The sequence below is a fragment of the Rhinopithecus roxellana genome, chromosome 7 (assembly GCF_007565055.1).
Source record: "Rhinopithecus roxellana isolate Shanxi Qingling chromosome 7, ASM756505v1, whole genome shotgun sequence".
Lineage (NCBI taxonomy): Eukaryota > Metazoa > Chordata > Mammalia > Primates > Cercopithecidae > Rhinopithecus > Rhinopithecus roxellana.
The window spans coordinates 45660798-45673434 of NC_044555.1; positions in this window are offsets into that span (position 1 = coordinate 45660798).

The following is a 12637-nucleotide window of genomic DNA, read 5'->3' on the forward strand; positions in this document are numbered from 1 at the left end:
AGACTTCACCACTACATGATCTACCCAAGTAATGAAAAATCACTTGTACCCCTAAAAATATTTAAATAAATGTTTAAAAACCTAAAACATTAAAATGTGCAAAGGAAAAAATATAATCAAAGTGGCAAAGTTTATGTAATATATATTTTACTACAAGAAAGAAATCACCTGTGAAATTTTCCACACCTTTTTTTTGTTTTGTTTTGTTTTTGGCCAAATTCTACCTTTTGCTTATCTCTAATATCATCCCTGAATAATTAATCTCTGTTTAGCTCTCAAGTTTGACAGTTTGACTCTTAATATTTGCCTTAGTTCCCGTTTTTCTGATCCCAGTGTTGAGCGCTTGCCATTCTGCCTCCAGGATAATTCTGACCCTTGATTTTCTTCTAATGTAATTGTAGCTTAGCATTCTAACCAAAGCCCTGAAGAATCAGACATACAGTACCTATTTCCTACCTAACATTCCCAAGAGGTAAAAGGAATCAAATGCTTTCTTTGTGCCACTACTGCTTGTTGTGAAAATCATTCATTTTTGTATCAATGACACTATATTGAAACATCTGCTCATGTGCTTTATTCCCTATTAGCTGTTAACTTCTTGAGGACAGGGAATATAAATTCAAACATTTCAGAAATAATTAAGTTTATACATTTTTATTTTTTTCACAGTGGGTTTTATCTTAGATCTTTTTATAAACAAGAAAATAAAATGAAATACTTAGAACCTCTTCTGATTTTCTGATTTTCGCCACAAGAGGGAACCATCAGAATTTATATCACAGAGAAGGACAAAAAGAAAAAATAAAATAAAATCGAAGCCAAGGCTGTGAGAATTGATACAATTTTCAATTGTATTCAAGTAAATAAACACTGAATAAAAATGTATTATGTATTGCTTGGAACAGAAACAGGGACTTAGACTTTCGCTGTTCTAGGCCTCTATCTCCTGTTTTAAATTAAGACCATATATGTTTTTCAGGGAATATTTTTTAGGATAGATCAATATAATTTTATATAAAACATTTAAAGTAAATATTGAGTATTTCAAAAAGTAAACATACTTATTGTCAGTCTCACCAGAAGGATCTTCATAGTTGTGTTTTTAAACTTTTTTTTTTATTATTCTGACATCTAAAACAGAAAATCCTTAAAACTTGCTCACGAAATGGGATCCTATGAATTATCGCCAATTTTGTTAGTTTAGAAAAATCCAGGAAAGCTAAAAAACTGCCTCTTCCAAATGTTTAGAAAGTGAAATGCCTTTTTATAATTTTAATGAAGGCATTATTAATTGGAATGGTCCAATCAGATAATATCATCTGATGTTTATTTCTTTCCTTTTTTTAAACCATTGAACAAATAATTATTGAATGCTTATCAATTGCAAGGCATTACTTTTAAAAGATACAAAGACACAGAAAGATAAATATCAGATGATCTCACTCATATATGTAATCTTAAAAAGTTAATCTCAGGGAAGTACCGTAGAATGGTCATTACAGAGGCCAGGGTGGTTAGCAGGAAGGGGAAGTAGGGGAGATGATGGCTGGGAGATAGGAAGAATATATGCAGGAGATCTGTTGTACAGCAAGGTGACTATATTTAACCATAATATATTGTATTCTTGACAAATGCTAAGGGAGTGCATGTTAAGTGCTCTCATCACAAAAATGAGAGCAATGTGAGGTAATACGTTACTAGCTAGATTTAACCATTCGACAATATATGTAAACTTCAAAATATATGTAAACTTCAAAATATATGTAAACTTCAAACTATCATGTTTTACATGATAAATGTATACAATTTTATCAAAAGAAAAAACGAATTAAATAACATAAAGGCACAAAGAAGTAACTTATGATTCTAGAATCCCTTGGATTCCTGACGTTTTGCTAGTTCTGCTTTGCCATTTCTCATCCTTGGGAAATACTCATTTTGTGCATACATACCTGGGCCTCTCAAAGTGCTCAAAAAATGTCACAAATCTTATACCTTTGTTCCGTTACAAATGCACGCCTTTTAAAATATAATAGCATTTTTTGCAGCAAAATAAGACTTTTTAATAATAAAATCCATAAGCTGATGACACGAGGGCCAGATTTGACCTACAGACTTTTAAAATTTTGGATGTTTTGCCTAACAGTCCAAATGTTCTAGCTTTCCTAAAAAAGAAAAATCTGGCAGCACTAAATTTCTAATTAATTAATGACAACAGTTGGCAGGAGTTGAAAAGTCATTGTAACCTTTAGATATAACATTGTCTAATATTTCAGTTCCAAGAAATATCTGTGGATGATATTTGAGTCAATTAGCTCATTTTTATGACTATTCTGGCCATTGTAAGCTGTTTATCGTTCTCTAGTTTATATGTTGCCTCAGTATACCATCAGTGGCCGGTCCTCTCAAGATAATAACTCAGCACTCTTAACCAATGACCAATATCTTTCTTAGGAAATGAAGGTGAAATATCTAAAATAGGCAAATTCAGAGACAGACAGTAGATTAGCGGTCACCAGGGGCTGAGGGTAGGTGATGGTGGTGAGGAGTTATTGCTTAATGGTTATGAGTTTCTGTTTCGGGTGGTATAAATGTTTTGGAAACAGATAGTAGTTATGGTTGCAAAATGTTGTGAATATAATTAATGCCATTAAACTGTACAATTAAATATGGTTAAATTGGCAAATTGTATGTAATATATATTTAAATACAGTAAAGAAATCATCTCTGACCAACAGCAAAAGAAAACTAGGTATGAGGTCATATTGCTTCTTTCTTGTGCACCTCTGTGTTCAACTGTCCTTTTCTCTTTTTTGTCCATTTTATAGATAGTGCGGCAGGCCTCACCAAAACCAGAGACTGCTCAAATTGTAGTAGACCCCATCCATACAAGTATCCTTCTTGCTGCTCCATGTAACCTAAAGGCAGCTCTCACCAACATAAGGGGTGGCACAGGCAAGAACAGAAACATATATCAAAGTCAGAACAGGTCAAACCTGCAATCCTTTGTTAGTTCTCTCATCCATAATAGACTACTTAAGATCAGTAAGTTCTACCCATGATTGAATCTCTGTTACCTTTAAAGGCCAGTTACAAGATAATGCCTCTCTAAAACTATTTCCTCTGTATTATTAACTCCCTATGACACTGCACACACCCTTACCCCAGCTCTTTTCAGCATTACCACTGGCCTTCATCCATGCCATGCTACTATTCCTTTGTGAACAGATCTCTTTACATTCTAAATTCTTATCACAGAATATTTTATCTTCCTTTGCTTTAACAAACATTGTTCTTTCACAGGATAAATAAAAATATTCTCCAGTGGGCGTTATCTTTAATTTCACCATTCATATGGAATTAGACTGTGATGTGGAGATGGGATTCTCTTCACATGTTACAATAATTACTCTTTCCCTTTTATGTAAGAAACATCTCTTCTCTTGATGTTTATACTATTTGATTATATCAGTCCTATGCCCCTTTATATAGTGACTTGTTTGTAATGTAGAGGGTGGGGTAAAAGGAGATGTTAAAGATAAACTGTTCTATTTACTTTATCTTAAAGAATGGGTTACCATTATTTATCTAACCACTCACTTATGAAGATGTGATGTGATACCTTCTTTTCCCTTACCTTTATGTAATTCAATTAATTGCAAAGTAAAGTTTACTTTACTACTAATGGTAAATATGGAATCCTATGACTTTTTCTATCTTATCAGGAAATTTGTAATAATGCTACCATGAGGCATTGTTTCCAATACAGAGTCCTTATATTTTTATCAGCGTCTCTAATCTAAATTGATTCTATTTAACTCTTTATCTACTGTATTGCTTCTCTTTAACTCAAAATATGTTTAACTCTATTCTAACTTTAGAATTATTTCACTTCATCCTTATGTTGTCTTTTTATTCACAGATTCAACAGATATTATTGATCATCAACTATAATCGAGGCACTGTGACAAGAACTAAGCTCTATATTTTTATCTCTTTTCTTGTTTTCCTTATCTGATACCTAGATTGGTATTTTATTCATTTTTTGACCTTCCATTTTTACACATACTGTCTTATTAATACATTCATTTGCTTCCATTATTGTCTTTAGATATATGACTCCATATCTATACTCAACTCTTCTCTTGAGTTTCATGTTGTCATTTCAAAGTCCCCACTTAATACTCTGCTTGGATAGTCTCAGAGAAACTTCAAGAAAAATACACAGTCTGAATCAGGTTGATTGCCTGATAAAACAAACAATAATTTCCTAGATTCCAAATGATTTTAAAATGTTGGAATTATCACACCAAAACTTTTTTTTTTTGGCAGATTGACAAGGTAGACATTTATTTCTAGCAATTATCTGAGAATGTATTGGTAGTGACAAGATATTCATTTACTTGTAGCAATTACTCTACATCTGTTGGCAGAAACAGCTTTATATACTTAAACAATTTTTTTCTCTATGTTTATTGTTCTTAAAAATTGCATTGAATTTAACTAACAGGAATGTCAAATTGTTGATGATACACCTCAGAGGATAAGCAAGGTTGAAGTTGGAATAGGCGTGAATCAAGAATTAATTCTAGTCCCTAATTTCCATGAAGCATAGAACGTATCATTCATTGAATTCATTAGAAATTAGTTTCAGTTTCTCCTAACACTGCAGATTTTATTTTGTGATGGAGCTCTTATAATAATACGTAAATTATTATCATGAATTAGTGTATATTTCCTTTACGAAATTTTTATTTTCTTCTACTTTTATTTTAGGTTCTAGAAGGTACATATGCAGGTTTGTTACATGGATAAATTTTGTGTTGCTGAGGCTTAGTGTATGAATGGTGTTATTACTTAGATAGTAAGCATAGTACATAATAAGTTGCCTTCCAGCCCACATTCTTCTCCCATTCTCCCCTCTCAAGCAGTCTCCAGTGTCTATTGTTACCATCTTTATGTTCATGTGTATTGTGGTATTTGGTTTTCTCTTCCTGCATTAGTTCACTTAAGATAATGGCCTTCAGCTGCATTTTTGTTTATGCAAAGGACATGATTTCATTTTTTGTGGTTGTGTAGTATTCCATGGTGTATATGTACCACATTTCCTTTAACCAGTCCACTGTTGATGGATATCTTGGTTGATTCTATTGCTGTTGTGAATAGGGCTGTGATGAACATATTAGTGCATATGTCTTTTTGATATAATTACTTATTTTCTTTGGGGCGTATATCCACTAGTGGGATAACTACATGGAATGGTAGTTTTGTTTTAAGTTATCTGAGAAATCTCGAAATTGCCTTCCACAGTGTATGACCTAGTTTACATTTTCACCAGCAGGATATAAGTGCTCCCTTTTCTCTCCAACCTTGCCAGTATATGTTGTTTTTTGACTTTTTAGTAATAGCCATCCTACTAGTGTGATATTCTGCCTCATTGTGAGTTTGATTTGCATTTGTTGAAATGTGATTGACACACAAATGCTATACATATTTAATGTACAAGCAACTTGATAAGTTTGGAGATAAGGATACACTTGTGAAGTCATCAGTACAATCTATGTCATAAACCTATCACCTCCAAAACCTTCCTCCTGCTGTCTTTACTTATTATTATTATTATCATTACTATTATTATTAATAATATAAGAACACTTCACATTAGATCTAAACTCTTTGCAAATTTTTAAGTCAACAATACAGTATTGTTAACTATAGGCACTATGCTGTACAGTTAATCTCTGGAATTTATTTATCTGGTGTAACCAAAACTTAGTACCCTATAACATAATAGCTATTCTAACTGTGTTCCATGAGGTAGAGGCAGACATACTTGCCATAAATAGAAAGATAGAAGTTATCAGATAAAATATAAAATATAATACAAGAACAAAATGGAATATTTAGAACAAAAAGTTCAATATCAGCAATTTTAAACATTTACATAGAAAAGAATCAGGGACACTAAAAAGAAAATCACTAGATCACCAGAAATTATTCAAATTGTAAAAGGGAGAATAATAAAGATTGAAAAAATGAGCAGTGGGACTTGTGGAACACTATGCAAAAGTAATTAGAATTCTAGAAGAAGAAGAGAAGGAAATTGAAGTGGAAAATTTATCTGAAGACATAATGACCAAAAACTTCTCAAATGTAGGGAAAAGCATACATTCACAGATTCAAGAAATTCAACAGTACTCAAATAGAATAAATTCAGAAGGGGCTATGAATTTATACACATCACAATTAAACTGCTGAAAACCAAAGCTAAAGAAAAAAACCTTTAAATCTTCCCCCCAAAATAATAAATTACACACAGTGGAACAAGAATTCAAACATTGTAGAAGTCACATCAGAAACTATGAAGCCCAGAAAACAATGGAACAAAATCTTTGAAGTTAAAAAGAAAAAAAAAATGTCAACCATGCATTCTATTTTCCTAGCACATCGGGAATAAACAATGCCATTTTCAGATGAAGGAAAACTAAGAGATTTCATCACTAATAGACCTACTCTGAGACGGGCGGATCATGAGGTCAGGAGATCGAGACCATCCTGGCTAACACGGTGAAACCCCGTCTCTACTAAAAAATACAAAAAACTAGCCGGGCGACGAGGTGGGCGCCTGTAGTCCCAGCTACTCGGGAGGCTGAGACAGGAGAATGGCGTGAACCCGGGAGGCGGAGCTTGCAGTGAGCTGAGATCCGGCCACTGCACTCCAGCCTGGGCGGCAGAGCAAGACTCCGTCTCAAAAGAAAAAAAAAAAAAAAAAAAAAAAAAGAAAGAAATACTAAAGTTATTTGTGAATATCAAAAGAAGCTTGAATCTTCTGGAAGGAAGGAAGAACAATTGAAATGATATATATCTACCGAACTATATAAAAGACTATTTTCTCTTAAGTTCTTAAAAAATACACAACTTTAGAAAGTAAATATAACATAGTTTGGTGTGGTTTTCTGTGTATGAAAACATAGTATTTTGACAATTGTAACAATAACATCAATAAAGAGAAACTAGTTGCAAGATTTCTACATTTGGGGATAAGTGGCACAATATTAACTTTAAGTAGACTGTGAATTGTTAAGTATGTTTATTGGAAATCATCAAGCAACCACTGAAAAACTACACACAGGGATATAGTAAACAGGCTCATATAAAAATAAAAATAAAAGTATCCAAATATTTTAAATGTTTAAAAAGAAAATACAGAAGGAAAAATAGAGGAATAAATAAACATAAGGGCCAAAGAGAAAATGAATAATACAATGGTTAGCATGTTCTCACTTATAAGTGGGAGCTGAACAATAAAAACACTTGGACACAGAGAGACGAACAACACCTACTGGGTCCTTTGCGGGGGGCAGGGGGAGGGAGAGCATTAGGGAAAATAGCTAATGCATGTGGGGCTTAATACATAGATGATGGATTGAGAGGTGCAGCACAGCACCACGGCACACGTTTCCCTATGTAACAAACCTGCACGTCTTCCACAGGTATCCCAGAACTTAAAGTAAAATACAGATTTTTAAAAAATATTTGTAGCTGAAACCTCTGTTAAGCCTTGTAGTTAAGCAAGGCTGATAATCGCAGCAGTTAAAGGGACGTACTCTTTTGTCTATCTGGTTTATTCCTTATTCCCAGAGCCTAGGGGAATATGATATATTCAATGCTAAATAAATGTTGACTAAATGACATTTTTGTTACTCTAATAATAATAATAATAATAATAATAATAATAATAACACGATGGTTAAAGTAAAAATATTACTATTTTGATTACATTTTAATGGTCTAAACCACGGGTGTCCAACATTTTTTCCCTGGGCCACATTGGAAGAATTATCTTGGGCCACACATAAAATACACTAACACTGACAATAGCCAATGAGCTTAAAAAAAAAAAAAACTTGCATAAGTTTAGTTATATCTACCACCACAGGTAAGCAAATAAATATTGTATTCAAAGAGTTGGACACCTGTGCAAACATATAAATTAAAAGGTTGCCACTGACAGAGTGGAAAAAAGCAAGACTCTAGTATATCTGTCTCTAAGACACACACTCTCAATATAAGCATACAGATAGATTAAAAGTAAATATAGAAAAATGATGTTTTACAAATATTAAGCATAAGAAGGTTAGAGCAATATTTTAGTATCAGATAAAATATATTTCAAGACAAAGGTTACAGAGATAAAGAGAGACACTTCGTAATGATAAATATGATGGTGTATTAGGAAGCCATACAATTACAAATGTGTATGTGCATGCTGAAAACAGAGCACACTAAGATAGAATATTTGCAACACAGACATTAGACACAAGACTTATATCTGGATTATATAAATATATCTTTCTACTCAATAAGAATACAAAGCATACAAGAAGGAAATGGGCAAAATATTTGAATACACGATACAATCATGAGCCACATAACTAATTTCAGCCAAAAACAGACCACATAAATGACAGTGGTGCCATAAGACTATAATAGAGCTGAAAATGTTCTTATTACCTAGTGACATCGTAACCATTGTAACATTGTAGCACAATGTATTGCTAATGTGTTTGTGGTGATGCTAGTGTAAACAAATCTACTGCACTGCCATTGATATAAAAACATAATATAAAAGTTATGTACAGTATATAACACCTGATAATGATAACAAATGACTGTTACTGGTTTATGCATTTATTATACTATATTTTTATTGTATTTTAAAGTGTATTCCTTCTATTAATACTTATAAAATAAGTTAACTGTGAACCTTCTCAGACAGTTTCTTCGGTGATATTCCAGAAGAAGGCATTGTTATTATAGAAGAAGAAAGCTCCACAAATGTGATTATCCCTGAAGATCTTCTCGCGGGACAAGATGTGAAGAGGGAAGGCAGTTATATTGAGTATCTTGAACCTGTGTAGGCTTAAACTAATGTATGTACTTGTGTCTTCTTTCTAATAATAAAAGTTGAAAAGTTTAAAAAAATAAAAATTAAAAATAGCGAACAAATCTTACAGAATAAGAGTATAAAGAAAGATATTTTTGTGCAATTGTACAATGTATTTGTGTTTTCAGCTAAGTGTTATTACAAGAGTCAAAAGTTAAAAAAATTAAAAACTTTATAAAGTAAAAAAGTTACAGTAAGTTAATGTTATTATTGAGGACAGAAACTTTTTTAATTTAGTCTAGTCTAAGTGTGCAGTGTTTATAAAGTCTACAATAGTGTACAATAATGTCCCAGGCCTTCACATTCACTTACTACTCCCCAACTGACTCATAGCTACTCTCAGTCCTATAAGCTCTATTCACAATAGTAAGTGCTTTATGCAGGTGTATCGTTTTTTCACCTTTCATACCACATTTTCATTGTATTTTTTCTATGTATAGATACATAAATGTTGACCATTGTGTTAAAGTTGCCTACAGTATTTAGTACAGCAACGTGCCATATATGTTTGTAGTCTAGGAGCAATAGGCTATATTACGTAGCCTGGGTGTGTAGCAGGCTAAACTATCAAAGTTTGTTTAAGTACATTGTATGATATTCACACAATGACAAAATAGCCTCAGGATACATTTTTCAGAATGTATCCCTGTTGTTTAATGACACATGATTTATAGATAAAAATAAATGTAAATAGCCAATAAGCACATGAAAAGATGCTTAAAATCATTAGTCATTGGGGAAATGTAAATCAAAATTACAATAAGATACCATTACATGTCCATTAGAATGTCTGAATTTTTCTTCTAAAGATCATTCCAAATTCTGTCAAGGATGTAAAGGAACACTGATACACTGTTGATAAAAATGTAAATTGCTACAGCGACTTTGGAAAACAGTTTGGCATGTCCACATGTTGTTAAAAACACATTTTGCCATATGATCTAGTGATAACATTGCCCAGTATTTACTTAAGATAAAAGAAAGCATATTTTCATACTTGTATATCAATATTAATAGCAACTTAATCTGTAATAGCAAAAAACTTGAAACTATCCAAATGTTCATTAACAGGTGAATGCATAAACAAATTGTGGTATTCCCACAATGAAATACTACTCAAAAAGAAAAACAAAGATTGATATACATGACAATATGAATAAATATTAAAAGATTAAATTCACACTAAATTCTAGAAAATGCAAACTAATCTCTAATGAGAGAAAACACATCAGTACTTGTCTTACAAAAAATGACTGTTATGTATCTAAGATGTACTAACTCAGTTCTAGGTTCTACATGCCCGTCAGTGAACAGTACAAATGAGCACCATACAATCCTAGAACTTAGTGCACTGAGCAGTGGAAGAGGCAGAAAATAAACAAATAAGCAAAAGTCAGCAAAAAATTACAAATTGTGGTATATTACTGTGAAAGAAAATAAAAGAATGAAGAATAGATAATACTGTGGTGTGCCAAGACTTACTTTAAATCTGGTGGTCAGGGATACCTTTTCTGAGTAGCTAGCAGTAAACTGAGACCTGAAGAACGAGAAGGGGCTGACTATGCAAGAGTTGAGGGAAAAGACATTCAGTAGATGAAAGAACATATTCAAAATTCTGAGCTGGGAAAGAACTTCTCTTAGAGAATTTAAGTAAAGGCCACTTTATCTGAACTCAGACATTAATGTGTGCAATGAGGCAGAGAAGTAGTCCTAGGCAAGATCATGTAGGAATTTGTAGATATAAATTCTATTTCCAATGCAATGGTAAATAATGAGGGCTTCAAGCAGGGTGATGGCATGATCATATTCCAGCTTTAAAAGATCAATATCTCACTCTTGTGGAGGACTGTAAGGAAGCAAAAAATTGTAATCAGGGAGAATAGTTACTCTTACAGTACACGTTTTTTAACAGAAACACAAGGAACTCTTGACAATGTTTGCCTTTGAGTGCTAGAATGAGGAAAAGACAGATGAAAAGAAGGATATGGTTGCTTTTTATTTAATATCTTAATGTATTGTTTGGACTGGTAAAAAGTGTTTTATTTATTGGTACTGGGTATGAGAAGCAAGTTTTATGTGTCTTTGTAAGAGGAAAGTAAAATGAGAAACAAAAGGTCAAATTGATATTTTACTGTAAAAATGTTTGATAAATGTCTTTCTTGAAATCGTCTTTTTAAAACTTATCTGATACTACTCCTATGGCATTGTCCTAAGCAAATAAATGCAGGAACAGAACAAAAAACACCACATGCTCCCACTTGTAAGTGGGAGCTAATCATTGAGTACACATGGACACAAAGAAGAGAACAATAGACACTGGGGCCTACTTGAGGGTAGAGGTTGGGAGGAGGGTAAGGATTAAAAACTACCTATCAATTATTATACTGATTACCTGGGTGGCAAATATCTTGTTTCTCTTGAGTTAATTTTCAAGTAATCTATCTTCAAGTTCACATACTCATTCTTCTGCTTCATCAGTTCTTCTGTTTTTGCTATTTATTGCTTTTTCATTTTATTCATTGTGTTCTTCAACTCCAGAATTTCTTTTTAATGATTTCGGTATACCTCTGTTATATTTTTATCTTGTTTATTGTTTCTCTAATTTCATTAAATTGTGTGCCCACATTTTCTAGTTCACTGACCTTCCTTATGACAATTATTTGAAATTTTTTGTTAGGGCATTTTTATATCTCCATTACTTGTGGGTCTTGGTTATGTCCTTTCTTCTGTTGGGTGTGGGTTGGGTTTGTTCTTCTTTCTCTAGTTCTTTGAGGTGTGACCATAGAATGTCAGCCTGTGCTCTTTCAGTCTTTTAGTTGTAGGTGTTCAGGGCTGTGAACTTTACTCTTAGTATCATCTTTACTGTATCCCAGAGGTTTTGATAGGTTGTGTCATTATTGTTCAGTTTGAAGAATTTTTAAATTTTCATTTTGATTTCCTTTTGACCCAATAATCATTAGGAGCAGGTTATTTAATTTATATGTATTTGTATGGTTTCGAATTTTCCTTTTGGAGTTCACTTTCTGTCTTGATGACCCATTTCTAGTGTTCTCAGTGGAGTATTGAAGTCCTCCACTTTTATCATGTTGCTGTCCATCTCATTTCTTTGGTCTATTAGTAATTGTTTTATAAATTTGGGAGCTCCAGTGTTAGCTGCATATATGTTTAAGACTGTGATATTTTCCTGTTGGACAAGGCCTTTTATCATTATAAAATGTCCCTCTTTGTCTTTTTTGACAACTGTTGCTTTAAAGTTTGTTTTGTCTGATGTAAGAATAGCTACCCCTGCTAGTTTAGGTGTCCATTTGCTGAAATGCCTTCTTCCATCACTTTATGTGAATCCTTATACATTAAGTGAGTCTCTTGAAGGCAGCAGGTGGTTGGTTTGTGGGTTCTTATCTATTCTGCAGTGCTGTATCTTTTAAGAGGAGCATTTAGGCCATTTACATTCAATGTTAGTATTGAGATGTGAAGTACCCTTCCATTCATCATGATATTCATTTCCTGTGTATTTTGGTTTTTGGTTTTTGTTTTTTGCCTTTTAAATTGTATTTTTGTTTTATAAGCCCTATGTGACTTATACTTTATAGAGGTTCTGTTTTGATATGTTTCTAAGATTTGTTTCAAGATTTGGAGATCTTTTTAGCAGTTTTTGTAGTGGTGGCTTGGTAGTGGCAAATTATCTCAGCA